The 20,901-nt window shown below is 42.6% G+C and overlaps 1 long non-coding RNA gene across 1 annotated transcript; it reads right to left on the reverse strand.

Annotated features, from left to right (window-relative positions):
- Positions 1 to 18,257: 18,257 nt before the first annotated feature.
- On the reverse strand, positions 18,258 to 20,647 carry LOC114016515 (uncharacterized). The gene is made up of 4 exons (XR_003561003.2): positions 20,561 to 20,647; positions 20,348 to 20,449; positions 20,113 to 20,251; positions 18,258 to 18,336 (listed from the first exon to the last, which is right to left on the reverse strand). It is a non-coding gene; the product is annotated as an uncharacterized LOC114016515 (long non-coding RNA).
- Positions 20,648 to 20,901: the final 254 nt, after the last annotated feature.

A 20,901-nucleotide genomic window follows, 5' to 3' on the forward strand; every position in this document is an offset into this window, starting at 1 on the left:
CCCTGTGCATATGTGTTCATTTTGATCAGTTGCACAGGATTTTACACCAAAGGATGCTGTTGACTTTGGTTAGAACGGTGAGTGTTAGCTAAGAAATGACAGTGAGGCACATGGGTGATGTGATGGTAACACCTACCCATACTTAGTGAGGAACTGCTTGTTGTGCCTTCACCAAAGAGAACAGCAACAACAGCTCTGTCATGTTCTGTTGCTTGGGGTCTAGCTGTTCAATATTAAACATAATTAAGTTCAGTCACATCTAATTAGCTTCTCTTTGGTCAGGATATGTATCTCAGAGGGATTCTTGCTGTAAATTTTTTTTCTCCTATGTTCATCAAGAATGAAACACCAGAAGAAAAGGATTGTGCAGCTTGCCTCTGTGGGGAGCCATCATTAGGGAGGTGCGAATGGCTGCTGACACAGCTAACCATCTTTGGTGGTCAGCCTGCTGCAGTGGCAAGCAAAAATGTTGCCCTAGGGCTGGTTGCTCAAGGTTTTAACTGCTTCAGGTGATCTGTAGGTACTATACTGAGTGTTTGGGAGGATATTTACATACTTAGTTATGCATTACTATTGTAATAAAACTGATGAAGGACATTTAAAATATGGCAAGATTCTTTTTTGTCAGTGAAAAGGATTTTTTTCCAGAGCTTCTCATCCATGAACTTTAGTTTGTCTTGTAAAGCACTGTCACCAGGAACGAAGAGAACATTATATTCATATGGAAAGAAAAGAACATAACATTCATATGGAATAGGCAGAGCTTTGGGATTAAATGTGTCCTGTATAGGAATATTTGTGAGATACATGTGTGCCAGGGAAGGATCACAGACCCAGGAGTTTAGAGTAAAAGCACTAGACTCTTTGAGACCTTGTATTTATGATGTCTAGACAGACAGTGAATTTTCCCCCATTTTTCTGTTGAGAGCTGTGCCAGTCTGAACTGGGAGAGTCCAACAAATGGACTTCTATCTGTATGTATGTTCCTGATGTGCCTACTTTTTCCCTGCTCACTACCATTTTTCTAGAGGACTGTAGCCCAGGGAATTTATTTTTTCATGTCTCTCCTTTTGTTCTTTTTCTTTTCTGCATAAAAGACATAGTTTAGGGCACTTAAGTCAGGTTGGATATGATTTTTTTTATTCCTTGGTACTTTCTAATGCTGACTGCTACCATCTCTTTTGAGTAGTGCAGTACGTGCTTTCTTAACAGCTATGCACAATTCACACACTGACATATGGTTAACATCAATTTTACAGGGGCCTGGAAGCACAAGGGATTGTGTTAATTTTTCCTGTTATAAAGTGGGACACAGAATCTGTTACTTCTACTGTGGGTCACCAGTTCAAATGCAAACCCAGGACAGGACTAGCCAGGCTTGGCATGAGGATTTGATGGCTTTTGCAACACTGGCTCTGTGAGACTGATACCCTCAGCACACCAAAAGCAAGTAGCTTGAAGACAGAGACATTTTATGCTTCAGTCTGCAAAAGCAGCAGCAAGCCTGTCAACTGCGTGATATGAGTTAACTACTGAAATCACTGGCTGGTGGGGAACCAGTGGAGCCCCCTCACCACTGACTGCCAAGCCAGGTCTGGTGTGCTGGGGGGAGCAGTGATGAGCACTGACTCTCGCTGACTGGTATCTCCTCACCAGAGCACAGTCCCAGCTGGCACAATTCACAAAAGGCTTCTGGGCCATCAAGGTGGAAGGTACAGGGGGTGACCGGCCCCTTTCTTATGCTGACCCTGGTTTTGGAGGGGTGGACCTTCTTCTCACAAGTGTTGCAGGCAAAGTAGCATCAGGGGTTTGTGAGGGGAGAGGCAGGCTCCAGGTAGGATTTGGGGAGATAACCCTGCATGACCCCAACCCCTCCAAGCCAGGAAGTTGTCTTTCAAAAACAATGTCACTCCCTTTCACTTTTTTTTGTCTTTTTGTTCCATCTGGGCTCTGGAAACATGCACTTTATTGCTACACAGCAACTTCCCTGAACTCTATCTGGAAGATTAATGGTTTATTGAAGAACAGGCAGGATTTAGATTGTCATCAAGAGACCCATAAAAGTAAGCATGTAAAAAGTGTTATGGAAACAGCGTGGCCCTTTGGAGTTTTCAAGGGTGGAAGCTGGGCTGTACACATGCTCTGCGTCCAGCTCCTGCACCCCTTTGCTGGGAGCACACATGGAAGGGCAGTGGGAGTCTTGGTTTGTCCTGGAAATTGAGTCCCTTGTGAGGTAATTTGCTCAAAGTGCACCTTTGCATACAAGCTGATTTTTTTTCCAGGCTAGCTGCTACTTTGTTTGTGTGTGTGTGTGTGCGCGCACGCGTGTGCATCCTGTACGTCACTGGGAACACATTAATGGCCATCAGGAATATTTCTTTTGGAATCCTCACAGATATCCCTAGTGATCCAATTTGAAGCTTTGCCTGGAAAATGATTAACTCCTCTCTTTGGTCTATATGGGATAGGATTACACAAATCTGCTCCGCCGCTTCGGGCCACAGCCAGCTCATTCCTGTAGACATCCTCATGTCCCTCTCCAGGGACCTGCGCTCTTAGGGAGTCCTGCACGTAAGCTATTGTTGCATCTGAAGGCCAAACTGTTCCATTTAAGCACAGGTCCATAAAAGTAGCTGTGCTACAAAGCCCTAGGGAAAGACTGGGTTGTGAACAGCCAGCTGAGCCGTGACACAGTGAAAACAGCACCCTGCTCTAACGTCAGCTACCCCCCTCAGCCTTTTTCTCCCCTGCTCTCCTGGTCTTTTTAATGAGATTTGTTATTGGTGATATTTTTTGAGTGTGTAAATAATAACTTCGTATATACCCCAAGTGTTGTGACATTACCTATACAGCTAATACACACAGTTACTGTCATTATTCCCCTAATTTTTGAAAACTGGCTGACGTTCGCTATTTCCCCGTGAAATTGTGGGACCTGCATGTTAAGGCACAGACAAAGCTGAAAAATGAATGCTACAGTTGTAATGCCACAGCTTGCTCATTTAGGAATGAGTTTCTTTGGTTAAGGGTTTAAAATAGAAGCTCTGAAGATTTATTAGGACAGCTCATCCTCACACATGTACCTCTTCACTCCATTACCTTCAACCCAGCATCTTCCGCCTGCTTCCATGGGCTCCCCCCGCCCCCAATGCCGTGGGTCTCTTTCTGTATGTAATAGTAGAAGTAAAAATAAAGTAGTAGAATAAAACCTATTTCTTTAGCTTTGTATACTTCTTGTCAACCAGATAAAGGAGCAGGTGTGCTCTTGGCTAGTCTCACTGGAGGGGGCTCCCTTATGAACGGCTGCAAAAGAAGTCCAGTGGCCCCAGACCCCTGCAGCATTTCAGGCATGGCGGAGGAGTCTCCTCACGCTGAACCTGTGGGGTTTTTTGTCCAATTCACACCAGTGTCCTTGTCTTCAGCCATAGGTGTCCTCAAGGGTGGGTTAAGCTGCAGCCTGCCTTTAACCTGCCTCTCACAGAGGCTTTTATTTTGGACTTTTCTCCTTGCAGCGCCCTGGCTCAGCAGGACAGGGATTGGGCTGCTCTGCCCCATGCAGGGTGGGTTTGGGGGCCCTGGGGTGCCCCAGCACCCCCTGTCACCTGCTATGGGGGATGATTCTGTCAGGGATGAAGAAAACCATTACAGAGGGAGGGCAGACGCGTGTCATGGCCACACGCTTGCCTTCGCACAGCGTTCCCATGTGGCCTGCTGGCTGTTCTGTTTACGTGCACGGAACAACTGGAAGTTATTGCGAAACTCCCTCTTAATTACACCAACAGATTCTCAGAAGAAACTGTCAGGTGAAAAAAAGCCACCAAATGAGAATTACTGCCTCTGAGCAAGGGTGGCGAGTGGCGTGCAGTTGGACAAGGGGCTGTGAGTGCTGCAGAGGGCTTGCAGCCCCCCGTGGGGGATCTCTAATAGGTTTTTGTGGGCTGGAGCCTGAGCCAGTGGGTTTTTTGTCCCACAGCAGCCCACCATGGCAGCCCAATGTCTCCACCCGAGGCATGTGCGCTGGGGGAGCCTGGGGATGGCGGTGGGCCCAGGCCCCTGGGGTGGGCAGCAGCACAGGCCTCTCTGGGGGCTGAGGGAAGGTCCCGCCCGGCCGGGGTAGAGGGCAGCATGCAGGCCCACCAGCTGCCAGGTTCACAAGAAGAACAACAAGCCCGTGATTTCCTCCAGAATTGCACCTCTGAGGTGCTGTGGCTGACGGCTTTATGCTTTTTCATACCACCTGAAGCACGTAATAACCCTCAGCAGCCACAGCTCGGTAGACTTTATTGCTTAATTACATATCCCTGGTCTGAGTCCCGTCTCCGGTTGCTAGGCTTGTCAGGTCCTGTTAACGGATACCAATTGCCTTCCAGGTCTGGAAAGCCTGGTGAAAGATGAGCTGAGTTCATCCTCTGGATATTTCATCTTTGCTGCATCTTCAACAGAGAAAGCCCTGACATCTACTCATCCTTTACAAAGCTTCCTTTTGAAGGACAAAAACGGATGCAGAGGATCTGGTGAATGCCTGCCCTTGTTACTGGGGCCTTGCTGGCAGAGGCGGAGGCTGAACGTGGCCAGGCTGTTGTGGCGGTGGAAGTCATGGCTGTGGTCTCCATCATGGGGTGACCGAAAATTGATTCCTTCCCACAGACTGAGGTCTGCTTCAACTTTGCCTTGTTGATATTTGTGAAACCTCTAATTAGGTGCCCTTGCATTTTGCTTTGTGTCTGAAGATGATACCGTGTTGTCCTCTTTTCTCGGGAGTCCTAGTATTTCCAGTGACTTACGAAAAGGGCAATTCTGTCAGGCATTTTGTGACCTTTAATGTGGGAGGATGGCGTTCTTGAGGATGGCTGTGGTCATTTTGTCTGCTGTGTTCCTGTCAGTGACAATTTTGTGATGATGGCCACTCTAGAAAACCAGGCTACAGCTTTCTCAGTGTGGACTAAGGAAGCTCATAGTGAGTTTCTTTCCATCCAAGCTGCATAAAAAGAAAACCTTACCTCCTTAGGTTTACTGTTGTTTGATGCCTATAGTGAGGCACCTCAAATGAACCAAGTGGCCTGCAAAAACCAGAGAAAAAAAATGCTGGTGAATAATAAATTTGTTGGGAAAATGATATTTAGGTCATCCCAAAACTATTTATGAATTCAGGTCAAATTCTCTAACTAGTTACTGCCAGGATTTTATTTTTTTCCAGCAGTGGATTTTTCTTCACAGTCATTTCCCCCTTTTGCTTACTCAGGGGTTAATGCATTTGCCCAGAAACTGGGAATCCCTCATCCAGTTCCACTCTGTGCCTGGGTAGAGCTGGATAATCCAGTCCCACTGAATTACCAGCACTTTTGAATATATTAGGAAGAAAGGGCAGTACACCCTTAGTTTTTCCGGAGCCCAAGAAAAAGAGACAAATACTCCCTAGGCCAGTGGTTAGCAAATACACAGAAGCAAGTATATATTGGATTTCAGTCCCTGCTCCGGTGACTTGTATAAAATTGTATAAGAACATAATGAAACTGTAAGATTCAGCTGTTCGGTAGCCTCGCAGCCATAGTGCTTTCATACGAGAGGTAGATTCTCTCAGGCCTGGGTAGAAATCAGACTGGATCCTTTTGCTTCATGGATTTAATCAGGAAATTAAATACCCTACCCTCTCCTTTCTTTTGCTGTTTATAAGAAGCAAAAGCCTTGTTGTAACAACAGTATTTCAAGTTAAAACCATGTTGGTTTTGCTTACTTTGGTGAGGAAACATCAACTTATTTAAATTTATAATTGTCTTTTTGACTAAAAGCAGTTGCTGTCATGAATCTGTTAAGGTGGGCCCTCATTTGCTAGCTGCTAAAGGGAAAAAAAAAAAGCAGCTCAACTCACAGAGCTTTCAGTCTAGGAGAGATGTGGTAAAAAAAGAGATGAGACAAAGTAATCTGGTATGCAGTTTGGGTGACATGGGTCATGTAGGTAACAGACTATAGGCAGGTATTAGTCATTTGGCAACTGTGTTAATATTTAAAAACAACCTGAAGGCAATAATTGGATCTCACTGACCTCTTCAATGTGTTAAAGGTGCTGCTAGCTACTACAGACTTCTCTAGTGCAAGCATGAGGGAAATATTTAGCTCATGAGACAGAAACAAGCATCTGACCTCTTTTCTCCTCAGTCTGTCCTGTGTATAGAAGAAAAGGTGGGGCTAGGCTGACATTTATTTTTCTGAGAAGAAACGAGCCGGTCTTTAAATTGTTCTTTGGGTTTTTCCATCTGGTTTTATAAATGACATGTTATTTTACTGCACCCTTAACTGGAAACAGACCTAAGACTTTTGATGAGAATATGTCCTCTCTTTTTCTTAGTAGCTCCTAGTACTGGGGAAGGTGCAGTGGACAGACTGTCAGGGAGAATATCCTACAAAACACCCACTGTTAAACACAAGCTTTTGGACCAGTTTGGGAAAAAGAGATTGCTCACCACTGTCTCTGCAAGTTTGCTCATTTCCTTATACATCTCTTTTTACTGGGAAAAATAAAATTCTTGTCAGAGTTAGGAAAGATGAAAATACTGGGCATAACCTATAAGAAGACCTAAATTTCAGATGTACCTCTACAGGTGTTTCTAGTTAGCTAATGAAGCCATCTAATAGCGCTGCAGCAACATCTCAAAATGTTAGTACTTTTCTCACCTGCCCAATCTGATCTGTGCAGCAAACAATTGAAAAGTTGCCGCATGACAGGTGTGGTAGAGACTGAATGGAAAGTTCCCAAGCAGATTTTAAGAGGACTGTTGCATCCCTGCAGAGTCTTGCCTGCATACTGATACTGGGAAGAAGAGGTAGAATGGCCCAGAGCATGGTAGCAAAGCAAACAGGACACTACATGGTGAGTTATATATTCTGCATCCCTGTATGAAGGATGAAGATGTTCAGTCTCACTATGGGATAGAAAGGAAGACACCGCTTTGAGCTGCCAGATTTGGAAAGAATATTGGGCATCTGTGAGGAGATGGATCCCGTGATTGTGAATTGGTGGTGGGGCGTAACACAAAAGCAGAAGTGTGAGAAAAGTAGTTAGGGAATCTGCTCTCATTTTCATAGAATCATAGAATCATTTAGATTGGAAAAGACTTTTAAGATCAAGTCCAACCATTAACCCAGGACTGCCAAGGCCACCAATAAACCATGCCCCCAAGCACTGCATCTATGCATTTTTTAAACTTCCAGGGCTGGTGATTCCATGACCTCCCTGGGCAGCCTCTTTCAGTGCTTGAAACATGCATTTTACAACATGCTGCTTCATTTTGAGGTCTTCTATACAAGTGATGACCTCTTCTAGCTTGATGAAGCTGTAGTGATCAGGACAAACGTGGGTCTTAGTTTGGACACCTTGGGTTGAGACTTTGAAACATCTCAGTCTTTTCGTCAGTCTAGTCTGATCACTAGAGAAACCAGGAAGTTGAACCAGAGCCAAGAGAAGCAGACTCCAGTTTAAACAAACAGCCCCTGCTCTGTCCTTGATAGTTAACAAGAAACAGAGGCCATCTGTATGTGTCAGGAGCAGAACCATCTTATCCCCACTGTGTACAGTAACAGGTTTGTATCTGGCATAAACAGTTCATTGAGATACTAAGATGCTCCAGAGCTCATCAGTTTGGATATTTTGCATACGAATGTCTTCAAGGAAACTGTTACACAGTTTTGACCTCAGTGGAAGTAGCAGGTGCCTGATTAGGTGGGTGTATGCCTGAATTTTGCGTACTAATTGCTATGTACTATTTGCTGCCTCAGATTTGTTGCAGGTTAATGCCCAGTCATTAAATTCTAATTCCTGTGTATGTTAGCATGTGCTGATGTTTGAAGGGAAACATGTAATATTCTGTCTTTGCATCTGTAAGCAAATGCGCAGCTTGCTTTAGTTGCTGGTTGACAGAGAGAGCTCAGGAGCCAGCATAATTAGCAGTTCAGGATTTCTCTGTAAACAAATACAGGCTTGAGAAAATCAGCATCTTGCACTGGAGATATTCTCATAAAATCATTGAGTAAATAGATAGGATTTGCCTTGTGAGCTGCCAGACCACTGACAGTCCCCAGTCCTATGGCAAAGTGTCAAAGCTCACCAAATGCATTTACCTGCTAGCACTGTGTAGTTAATATTCCTGTCTAATTAAAAGTACAAACCCTGCTGGAACTGCCATTTACAGGTGCATCACAAAGATTGTGCAGGATGTTTTTAAATGTTGGGGGGTTTATTGTTTAATTCAAGAGAAGCCTAGAACAGGAAGCTACTCTAAGAGGAATTTTAACGGGATCGATCTCAAAAGAAAAGTTTAACCAAAGACACATGGCTCACAGAAAATATCAACAGATGAGATCCTTTCCCTTTTTGTCTTCCAGAGGTCAAAGCTGCTTTTTTCTTCTGGGGCCCCAGGGCATTAATCACCCTTAATTTCCCCAGCCAGCCTCCCTGGGGACCTTCCCCACAGCCCTACCAAGGACCCCCCAGTGCAGCCCTGGCTGGGACCACCAGTCCCTGCACAGCTCTGGGCTAGGCTGTGAGTGCTGGGCTTAGGACCTGCGGCAGCCTGGGTCAACTGTGGGAGCTTGTCCCTGTGGTGTGCTCAGGGACTAACAGCCCCAACCTAGGCTGCAAGGTTGCTCCTGGGCCATGGATGCAGGTGTGGGTGAGGTCCCATGTGGGGCTGGTCAGGGTAACTAAGGCTTATTAGTGTCCTCGGGGCTTTGAGATCTTCTCCTGCAGCTCTACTGTTTGCTTTGAAGAGATGGAGAGGAAGAAGCTGTTGCTTTTGAGTACTGCTGCTCTGGCTTGAAGGTGTGTTTTTGGTTCTTTTTTTGTATCCTGCATTTGCAAAATTTTTTAACTCGGCTCTTCTGGTGGAGGAATTTGTAAGCATCATGAGATTCCTAGTTCTACTCAGTTTTAGGGATATTTGGCTGTAGGTGCCTGTGACACATCAGGAAAACATGCATTCTGTCTTGTGGGCTGCTCAGAGAGGTTGGAAGGGGTCACCCTGGTAGCTTGCTTAGGGTGGGTCAAGCCTAGGAGATCATGGAACTTGAATTCTGCTGCTGGTTTGTCTGGGGTGGGTGGGAAGTTTCTGTATTGCATGGCAATGTGTTCTTTGTGCTGCAAACCCATGGTTTGAAAACTGATATGACTCACTGCGTTCAAATATTGTGTTCAGTTGTTCGTCCCACATATTTGCTGAGTGACCTACAGATCAGTGTGTGGGTGTGTTATGTGGTGTGTATCCCCAGCTGTGCCCAGTTCGCAGAGGATGCGTGCATATGGGACGCATTTACTTGAGAGCCTAGCATTTTAGCAGCAATAGCTCATGCTTTTGAGCTTTGTGGCTCACTGCTTCAGTTCTTGATATGGCCAGAACATTCCATGGTAGCGCATTTAAAGCTCTGAGGTTTACTCCATTTGAGTAGTGAAGTGCAGGGCAAAAGGCAGCAGGAGTCAGCCTTGCAGATACCACAACATAGGCATGATAACCCTGCTGCCACAGCTGCACTAAGTCCAGTTTCAAGAAATTGAAGATAAACCTTAGTGGTTTTTTTTTGGTGATTTTTTTTGTTTGTTTGTTTGTGGTTTGTTCTTTTTTTTTTCCCTGAAAATCCAGAAAGACCTGCAAACTTACTGACAGGAGTTCTCTTTCATCAACACAACAGTCCCTGCTATCATCACTAAATCTGGACAGGGGCTTTGTGGATAAATATTTCATTAATCTTTAAAAAGACATTAAATGTTCAAAGCAGGAAAGTTAGTAAAAGGTATTACAGTTGGATTTCAGATTCTTCAGTAGGTTTTACTTAGCTGTGTTTGCACATGCGTGTGTGCACTTGTCTATATGTATGGTCATGTGGTGCATGAACAGGGCCTCAAACAGCAAAGAGAGTTACATCAAAAAGCTGAAGGGTGGTCTGACATCTGAGGTGGCAATTTAAGTATTCTGTCTTGTTCTGATGTTTTGTATGGAACACTAACGTCTGTGAGAATGGTAGTTCTTCAGCAGAGTGAAAATCTCTTGAGTCTAGTACATGCTGCCTATGGGAGGTGTTGGAAGCAAAAGTCTTCTGGAGCACAATGAGCAGAGACACCAAGATATGGCACACTGAAGGTGGAGAGAATGCATAGCTTTATTTTCAAGTATCTGTTCCTTGGAAGTTATGGGGCATATTAATGGGGCCTTCCTGTTGCTTTGTTTCCCAGGTTTTTGTGTTGCTTCTGTCTCGGGGCAGCAGCTGCCACCTGGAACTGTAGGGACAAATTGTAAAGAACAGCCATCATTAGTGGACTGGCCTTTGGGCACTGTTTTCATAAAATATACATGAAAAGTTCCCTGGAAAAAACTGCCAAAGCATAATTATCACCTGGGGATCTGCCCATGAAAAGCAATGCGTAGGAAGAGATCAAGTCTCAGGATCTATTGAATTAGTAGCAAAGGAGGCTCAAGGAAATGTGGAAATTCACTAAAAATTTCCCAAAGCTATTTTTCATCAGAAGTTATGAAAACGATGAATTCTGCTCAAAGTTCATATTGTCTTCCTTTTATTTGTTGCTCATGTTGCCATGGCAGTGGAGCAGCATGTCGAGGTAAAAGAAGTAGGCTGTACTGCCCTTGCTGATATGAACAAGCACAGTGCCACCACATTCTCCCCCCTCCACGTCCCTGCAGATGGGAGAGCTGCTGCTTCATGCAGGTATAAGCTGGCATCAAGATGTGCTACATATGATGTAGTAAAATAGTCTGTCGCTGTTGTAACCTCCCTGTTCCATGTCCCTTCCACTGTATAATGGCAGTACAGCCCCAGCTGGTGTTTTGTCCCTGTCTAAAGTAGGCAATGCCACCAAGACTTTGCAGTCTAGGAAACTACTGCTTCTCATAGAGGCCAGGTGCTCCTCCTGACTTGTATTTGTGGCTTTCCTCTTTTTTAGGCACTGCATAGTTTTTGGGGACCATAATCACAGCTGAAATCCTGCTTCACACATTCCCCATTTTTATTCTTGTAATCAAATTTTCGTTAACATTTAAAGTTATTAAACTAACTACTGTGATCTCTGGCTGAGAAAGGTGCTGAGCAACCAATATCGGGATGGTGAGAGGCTGTTTTGGGCAAGTATTGTTCTGTTTCCCTTGCTTTTATTCTCTTCCATACACATCCATTATAGGGTGTTCTTGGAGGTACTGTGCTAGATGGCTTTTCTGGTCTACTAAGTAATAGCCATTTTTATCTTCCTAAGCTTTACAGACATACTTTATCTAGGGGAAGAAAACCTACTGACACACTAAAAGATTATTAAAGTATTTACAGTAATGGACCAAGATATTGTGTTACTGATGTTGTAAGCTGCTAAAATTTCTTGGATAATCACATTATGGTATTACATTTAGACTTTAAAGGGATTATTCTCCGCTAGTGCAGTTTGCCGCCTCCTATTGTGCAAAAATGGGAGGAAGAATTTATTCTTTGTGTTGTACTGCTAAGCTGAGCAGAACTTGATGGCTGAAATTCTTGAGGTGATCTGCATGGCCACACAGACTGGCGACCTTTTGAGTCACTCTGGAAAAGGCTGAAGGCTCAGCATGTGTGAGGCAGTAAAATTGTATTTCCGTGAGAAAGAGCTTGTGCAAGCACTGCTCTGCACGAGCCAGAGACTTGCAAGCTGTTACTGGGTTTGCAAGTGAATGCTTGTGTGAGGAAGCCGTGACTTTCAAACAGTTCGACCTTTCGCAGGTACACAGAAATGCAGATGCAACATAAAACAGGTCATGGTGAGAAAAAAGCTAGTCACACTTGTCGTGAAAGCAGGTAGTCCATGACACTGCTAGAGTTTAGCCCACTGGTAGGCCTGTGGATAAATGTTTTTTTAGAGAAAGAGCTTTAAAGGTGAGAAGACTACTGTCTGAATTAAGAACTGATTTTTAGCTTGCCTAATTATGAAGATTACCTAAACTGTTAAGTTCCTTCTCAGTCACTTTTTTCCAAAATTTCCAAAAAGGGATGCGGTTCGCTTGTGATGTGCCACCTTCAAAAACAGGTCAGCTTCTAGAGATGCAAGTCATAAGGAATAGCTGAAGCTTATTGCCTTCAGTGTGACTGAAATTGTTTAAAAGTGAAGAAGAATTGTTTGGGTTTGTGTATCACAGGTGCATGTAAATAAAGGACCTATATATCTATCTTGGCTATAAAAGGGGTTTATATTGCTACAGTCAAAACCTTCAGGTCTGCTTAAGGACAGAATTTAAGGAGATCTGCCTCCACAAAGGATCTGAAATTGCTGGTCAGGTTATTTTTGAAAGATCTTGGCTTGCTTAGACTACTATAGCAAGAAATACTGCTAAAATCTGCCCTTGGTCACAACTTTCATGTTTTCTGGGTTTATTTGTCAAGTGCTTCATGTGTCTTGGCACCACTGCAAACCATGGCATGCTGAGGGAAGTTCTGTGTGGTCCTCTGGAAAGGCTCTCAGGTGAGCAAAAGGGCTGAATTTAGGTGGCCATGACCTCTTCAAGCTCTGGATACTCACAGAACAATAAACTGCTGGAGTTATAAATGGCACCGGGCAAGCAGGATGCACTGACTGTGCACTGTGTAAGCACAAGTGCTAAGTGCAGAGTCAGTGCTGCCTTATTTCATTGGCATGGATTGCTAGTTCTGGCTGCCTTTTAAAATTTAACTGTCTCTGCAAATATGTTTTTCTTTCTTTATTGTGTTATGACTTGGAGACTTGATTAAATGTCTAAAGAAAACCTATAGATCACCAAGGCCAGTCAAGACTGGATTGCAGGTATTTAAATGCTTAGCCTATAAAGAATTACACAGGAATTCAGCACACTAGCGTATTTGAAGGTCTGAGTCTTAGTGCTAATGAAAGGAGCTAGATGGTGCTTTTTTATCTCCAGGTATTCTGTTTTCCACTGCTTGCTCAGGTCCTGGCCTGATCACTGATTTCCCAAGGGAGGTGTAGAGAAGGGTGTCATGCATGTCATAGGTAGGCACATTGTTGAAACAACAGCCTGATCACCTCTTCACTGCCAACTAGTCAATGTAGAACTTTTAAGATGGCAGCTCTTCAGGTAGTCTTAATGCTTGTAGAATCAAACTTGAGCCTTCTGCTCACCAGGTCTGTCACATAAGTGCAACAAGAAGGAGTAAGTGTGGTTGGTTTGCACTCTGTACTCCCTGGCTGTTCTCTGTCAGAAGGACTGTAAAAGGCTAGATGGATTCTGTTTGCAGGTGGGATGCTGGTCAGCACTGAGTTGCTGTAACTTTAGCTTTGGATTTAGTGAACTCTTATATGAAGCCATTTATTTGGGGCTCTAGGTTTTAGAAAACTATCAGGGAAGACAGTGAGAGTATATGAACTAGGGTGGGAGATGGTGCTTTTTAAGCAGCAGTGATTGAGAAGAATCTACATCGGGCTGAGGATGGCAAATACCTTTAGCATATGTACATGCCTGATGGAACGGGATATTCTGTGATATTCATGTTCAAAAGATCCTTTTTCTTCTCATGAACTGTCTGGCTCCTTTTCCCTTGGAGCTCTTGGTGTTTGCTGTCTGAATTGATGATGTGGGTAAGATCAAATTCAACCTGACAAAATAAGTCAGAGGATGTGATATCTTCCCTTTTCTCAGCCTCCCCTGTGGGCAAACAAATGTCACTTCACCTTAGTGAAAAGTTATTTTGCTAAGAATTGAGACTTTTAGATTTAGTAATATTATGCAGTTTTCGGCATGTGGAGATAGTTCTAGGGTTTGTTTGTGTGTGGGTTGGTTTGGTTTTGTTTTCTTGCATGGATCTACTTGGGATCCTTAAAGTAATATATTAAGAAAGGATTATTCAGTGCTGGCAACCCATTCTTTCCTGCCCTTCCTGGCAGTCACCTTCTGAAGACTGGCCATGGGATCAGGCAGGGGGACAGTGCTTTAAAAGTAGTTCCATTTTGTGCAGGGATACTATGGCATTTGGAGAACACGTACATAGGTGAAGAGATAAAGCCCATTGCTGTCTTTGCTTCTAGATAGTTAACTATTATGTTAGCTACACTGTCCTCATTACTTTAGTCTCACACAAAAATAGAGCTAAGAGCCATGTTTGCCCAGGAGGGGTAGGATAGTTATCAGAGTAAGCGACTAAAACATCAGTAAACAGCAGCGACAACACTAAACTGGAGAACCTGTTGGGAAAACAAGAGCTCTAACAGGAATTGTTCCATTAACGAAAAATGTAATGAGCATAGCTGTGGCTCTGGTTGTGCTGGTTCTTTCTATCCAAATCCTGTGACTAAGCAGAAGAAACTTAAATGAAAAATAGGGGGAGGTGGAAAGAATGGTGTGTAAGGAAAAGAACAATGCCTGTTGGAATTAAGCTCCGTTTTTGTTTGGGTCCCCATGTTGTTGTCATCCTGTGTGTCGGCCACCCCCCCCCCCATCTGAAATAACCTCATTATATAACCTTAAACTTTGCTTTCATATAACAAGACATTTATATTACAACATAAACTTAGACCTGAAAATGTGTGGTCTTTGGCTTTACTAGATTGTTTTAGACAAACACTCTGTTAAAGCTGAACAACCCCTTAAAAAAAAACAAACAAAAAAACCCTCCGTGGACAAACGAGCTTGTTTGCTTACCTTTGGATAGGTACTGCATCATATCTTGATGTTCTGTACTTTCCCTAGCCCCAAGTAACGTGATCCTAAGAGGTATTGCTTCCAGCTAAATGTAATGTTTACTCTAGGAACTCCTATAGTACATAGGACCAGCAAAAAAAATTTCCAGCTAGCCTGGAAATTTCCTCTGGTGAGTTACAAATGTTGTCGGCATTAATATTTGCGTGGGTGAAGGGAAAGATCTTTGACTCTTTCCAAATTTGGCATTTATGCTTCTAAGGTTAATGTTGTCTTTTAATTGCATAATACATCACGATGGCTCCAAGGCGCCTCTGTGTATCCTTTTCTGTGGGACAACCTCTGCTCTTTCTCGCATGTATGCCGGTGTGACATGGTCTAACTGACTCTGTGAGTCACTCTCCTCCAACAGTGAGTATTTCTCACAGAGGTTTTGTGATGCTTTCAAACTGTGATGTCAGTAGAAGTTTTTGGAACAAATCCATAAAAATGAGTATTAATAAATTGTCAAGGCCAAATGGTATAACCCAGGTGTTTTGAAGGAATTCAAACATTAAATTACTGAGCTGTTAACTGTGGTGTGTAATATATGACTTCAATTAGCCTTGATGCCAAAGGAATAGCAGATAGCAAATGCATGACTGCTCTTACGGGATCTAGGAAGCTTAAGATGGGTAAAGATGACTTTCTACAGGGGGAAAATGATTAGGCAATTATAATAAAAAATAGACCTAGTAGACATATGGATATTTTAAAGAGGAGAAGTTCACACAGCCTTTATACAAAGAAGCCATGCTTCACATCTATCACTTTTGTAAGGTCCCAATAATTAAGTGGCTAAGTCTTAGTCTGATTTACAGTATAATACTAGAACTTCTTAAAAAACTACAAAACCCAAAGCACACTCAAAATTTCTCACTGAGATTGATTTGGGCATAAAGCATTAATTTTTCACAGTGAAGTGACTGACAATAATAAAAAGGGAGGGGGGTAAGCAAAAATAAAATTAGTGAAAATACTAGGAAAATAAAAGAGAAAGCATCATCATGCCACTAACTTCATAGTTTGTTCTTGTCTTCCTTGGTCTGCGTGGTTTTGGTCCCCTTGTACTGTTCAGAAGTTTATGTGATGATGTAGGAAGTGGTGACATGCAGTTCTTAAGCTTGGAAGATTATGATGTGAGTTAGAGGGTGGGAAAGGCAGATCATAGCAGTTCATAAAATTGGAGGAGGTATGGAAAAGGTGACTAGTGAAGGCACAGTCAATATTTCTCATGACATGAGGACTAGAAGTACATAATGAAACAATCAGCTGACAAATTCAAAACAAAACAAAAAACCCATTACTTTTTCCATAGAAACATAATTAAATGATGGCATGCCTTGCCACAGGATGTTTTGAAGGCCAAATAGTTCAAACCATGATTACACAAATCAATGGAAGAAAAAAAAAATCCACGAAGAGCTCCTGAACAGTAGATAGTTTCTAGTTGAGGAAGTTCTGAGCTGGGAGGATACACAAGGGAAATGTTATTGTATACTTGCACTACTTTCTCTAGGCATCCCAGCTGCTGTGGGGGAAAATCAGCAGATTAGATGGATCTTTGACCTGACCCTGTATGTGCAGTGTTGCTGAGGAATCTCCCTGGTATATTCCAAGGAGGCCTCTGTCCTTCTCCAGATTTCTGCCCTGTGAAGGTCTGGCTCCTGTGGATGTATGTAAAGACAAGAGTAAAAGCAATTTTCTGATTTTCTGCAGGAGTTTTCCAGTGTTCTCTGCCAGGTCTCCTTACACATCAGGACCAAAGAAGGCAGCTCATCTCATCTCTTGATTTCTTAATACAGTGTGATAAAATAGGATAAGCCTGGTGGAATTTTGTTTAGTCCCTCAACTGCAAAACCAACCTGTTTTCTCCTGGAGCACAATTGCTTAGTGCAGTAAGGTAACCGTTTAAGAGAGAGTATACTGCCAGCTGATTTTTCTGTTTACCCCCAAATAATAGATTCTCAGAGATGCTTATCCTCGGAGTGAGGCCCAGCACAACAAACATGCCAAAATATTATTATATTTCTTGATAATAAAATTAAACTATTAACTGAAGGGTATGCAAGATATTTATGTTGCTTACGATGCTGCTTTTGTATCCAGCATAATTTAAAAAGGGTATTTTTGTGAGTGGTTGTGTGTGTGAGTGAGTTTTGTTTTGTTGTTGTGGTTGTTTTGTGGGTTTTGAGGTTGTTGTTTTTTTGTTGTTGTTGTTTTTTTTTTTTAACAGGAGAATTTAACTCCCACACATTTCTGGAAAAACTGAAGAGTTTTCTCAGACTTTCCAGAAAAAGTTCTGCCTCAATATCCAAAACTGGAAAGTTTCAGAAAAAAAAGGTTGAGTGAAGTTAAGCATGGGTGAACATGGGGATTTTGCAATCTTCACAGTAATGGTGTTTATATTTATACACACACGATAGCAGCATGCAGCACAGTAGGGACTTCTTGAAGTCCATTACTTCTAATGTTTTCATGCACACTTGTGGTAATTAATTATGCAGATTTGTTGAGGCAGGTGACTAATTAGACTGCTTTTTGTCCCTAACTTTTGAGGAAATTGGCTTTTATTTCCTATGTGCTGTTCCTTAAAGAAACCCTAATAATATTCAAATATTCCAGCTTCAAACTAAAAGAATACAAGCTGTGTAGTTGGATACCATATGGAAAATGTTTCAGTTGGTAGCTTACAACTCATCTGTGCTCTGGTTAGAAACTTGGTGAACAGCTGTGGAAATCAGAAACAATTGATCTGCTATCTTTGGGAACAGAATCCAGTACACAATTTTAATTTACTATACATTTGAATGCTCAGCATGATGCTGATGAGAACGCAGCTACGACAACAAGCAAGAGTTTTAATGAGTGTAGTAGTTGTGCTGCCTTTCCAGGCTGGTAGCAACCCTCCCAGGTAGTCTTTGATACTTTGCTTGGAGTTGGGCTGAGGTAATCTGTACTACTGCTGTTCTTTCTGAAGTCCCCTGGGCAAATACTCCAAGCTTCCAAAGAATATTAGCCAACAGGAAAAGAGTATCTTTTTGATTGTCTGTGTGGACTAGCTCAGTATGTGACTGTGCCTTCAGATGGCAGCTTTCAGGTGCTGCTGCCTGGAAGCTGTGGTGTTCTTCCTGCAAAGGGCCAATTCTGTGGTTGGGGTCTCCAGCTGGAATGGGCAGGATAAGCTGTATGTGCTGTGCTCATCTCTTGAGTAGAAGGCCCTGGAAACTCTGGACAGGTGTAAACTAGGGAAGCTTGGCTGTACCACCCACCACAGAAACGAACTGACTTAGCAGTGAAAGGCCCTACTTGCTGGTTTCTAACTGAAATCATAAATATCATAGTTTGGGAGTTTAAGGAGAGATGAACAAGCAGAGCAGGTTTTCTTTTGGAAGCATAAAAAAAGTTTTTACTTTGGATAGGTTTTTGTTTATATAGCATCTCTAAGAGATACTTGCTCACTGATTATTTGATTTGTAAAGAATTATGTATATTTAAGAAGATATCTAAACTGCAAGTGGTTTTCCCTAATGAGGTGTATTTATGGAATGAAACTTCTGTCATACCTTGAGATATAGTCTGCAGACAAAGTGTGTGTTGGGGAGAAAATGGGCACCTTTACTTTCCTTGTGTCCATCTTCCTAGCTGCATGCTGAAAGGTAAAGGCAAAAGATAAGAGTTTCCTTTTGTTGTCGGGCACCCCCATTTTATATTTGTGTGTCTTGTGTTCAAGAGCTGTGGCCCCTGGCTTACTGCTGCTTCATAGCGCTCCATCCTGCATTTGCCTAGGTAAAAGGGGGACCAAGTACCTCTCCAAAGGATGTGTGATGTTACTGACCTGTAATCCTGCTTTGCCAGTAGGTAAGCATGATGGTGTAAGAGAGCTGGCTGTAATCATTTTTGGGCAGCAGGTGAAGACAGCTCTGTAAAAGAGCTGGCAAAAGGCCATTTTTGGTTATCTAGATCTAAAGATTGCATGAAAGGTGAACAAATCTTTCCCAGCAAAAAGCCATTATGTTGTTATGTGTTACTCCCTCCCCATCCATCTCTTGTGCTGTCATACCAGACCCCTGATGAGGTGCCTGAACATAAAGGTTTCAAATCTGTTCTGACTCATAACTCAGTCATCATGGCTTTGAGTGCTCTGAGATGTGTTTTAGCAATAAGACTTGTATTTGCCATTTCTTTTGCTCTTCTTTTTGGTGTGCAGGGGGTGGGAGCTAAGGTGGATGTATTCTGTGTTACTGTACTGCTGTAATAGTAGTATTCACAAATTAAAATGCAGTCTGGCAAAACGATTCACTTGAGAAGCTCTGGTGTATTTTGATTTACTCTATTGGTAGTGTGGAAAAGTGATGCTTTACAGAACTTCATCTGAAGTTCTCGGAGACTCTCAGAGAATCACGGTACCTGTGCTGTGGCTTGGACCTGGCTGAGCTGGGGGTTTGCTGAGAGACTTGGGAGAAGAAAGGAGTTGGCTCCAAGCACTTGAGGTTTTGCTCAAATTTCTAAGTGCTTCTGGCTCCACTATGAGAGAGCTCATGTGGCAGGAATGAAGCTGTAACTGTCTCTGAGGACCATAATAAACCTGATTTTTATTTCAGCTACATTTGATGGTGGTCATTTGGGCTGGGAAGAACTGCATGGATAAGCGAGATTTGGTGGGGCTGTGATGTGGCTCAGGGGTAGTTGCTTGTGGACAGCTAGAAAGCCTGCTGCCAAGTTATTTGAGGAAGTGCAAGCTATCTGTGTAACTGCTGTACTGCTGTGGTTTTCCAAAATTAAGGCTGTGTTCCCTTTCCTCTACTTAAGATTTTCATGCATGCTCCTTATCCAAAGATGCTTATGAATTAGAAATGCTGAGCTTGTTCAGGGAACCAGAGCTTTTGTGGACAGTACTCTTGTGATTTCCAAGATTTTTTGGCTGGTATCTTGCACTGATTTGTTTACACCAAAATGCTCCAGGAGCTAGTTTGTTTGGAGATGGTGATAACTGCTTTTGGCTCTGTGCTGTATGAGTTGCAGTTTGTGTATAAAAGATGGTAACCTTTGAAACACATTGGTTTTTATATTGCTAAGGACCTTCCAGAATATCTTTCTATATATAGAAGAAACCCCTGCCCACACCATCATATAAAAAAAACCAAAACAACCCAAACCAAACAAACCAAACAAACCAAAAAAACCCCACCTGAATCCTAGTAAAGCCAGCAGTGCAGCCAACACAAAAGATGTTAAGAGATGTTTTCACAGTGCTATGGATTCTGGCTGTCTGTCCTAGTCATAAGTAACAATTTGCTATTGTGAAAAGAGGCTTTTAGAACTTGTATAAACTTAATATATGATAAGAGAATTAATCTCTTGCTATTTATTGGTTTTGAGAAATAATTAAATTTCCGGATGATATCAAAGAGCAGCGGGTACTTACTTAAATGAAGTGCAGGTGGAATCTATTAATCTCATAGTATATGTGGCGTATTTATTTGCTTGAAAATGCATGGAGTCAGAGGGGGGCCTTGTACCAAAACTCCTGTCTCAGTTTGCTCAGTAACCCTTAATATAGGAACCTGATCAATAACAAAAGGAGAAATTCCTTTCTTGACACACCCCACCTCCCTCTGGAAGACATATTTGGCAGACTAGAACTATGGACTTGGCCATACCTGTGTGCATGATCCAGAAAACTACAAGTGGGGCATTGGTTCTTCATGGCAGTTCCCATCTCCCTTGCCTGGTGTCTTCTGATGACTGGAGGGAATAAATGCCTGTGGAAGTAGTATTTTAAAAAACACCTAACAAAAAACCCATCCCAAATCCAAACCAACAATAAAACAAAACCGATCCCCCTGCAAGGCACATACTGGGCTATCCCCTACCTGAAATGCGCTCCAATTCCTTTTCTCATTCTTCTGTTCCCTTTCTGATATAAGGGAGAATAAAACAGAAAAGAGAATATTGAATTGAATATAATGTGCAACATGTGAATAGTGGATTTTGAATAGAAGAAGCTTTCTACATCTTTATGGAAAAAAAAAATATTCCTAATACTTGCCTAGGTATTTTAGTTACTTTCTGGTAATCTATCTGCTATTTTAGGTGTTACCTGCAGCAAAATTTGATTAACAGATATGAATAAAAACAACAAAAAGAGAGATGATCACTGCACAGGAATGCTCAAGGCTTCTTTTCCCCAGATGCATTACTTTCTTTTTATTGA

The sequence above is a fragment of the Falco cherrug genome, chromosome 11 (genome assembly GCF_023634085.1).
Source record: "Falco cherrug isolate bFalChe1 chromosome 11, bFalChe1.pri, whole genome shotgun sequence".
Classification (NCBI taxonomy): Eukaryota; Metazoa; Chordata; class Aves; order Falconiformes; family Falconidae; genus Falco; species Falco cherrug.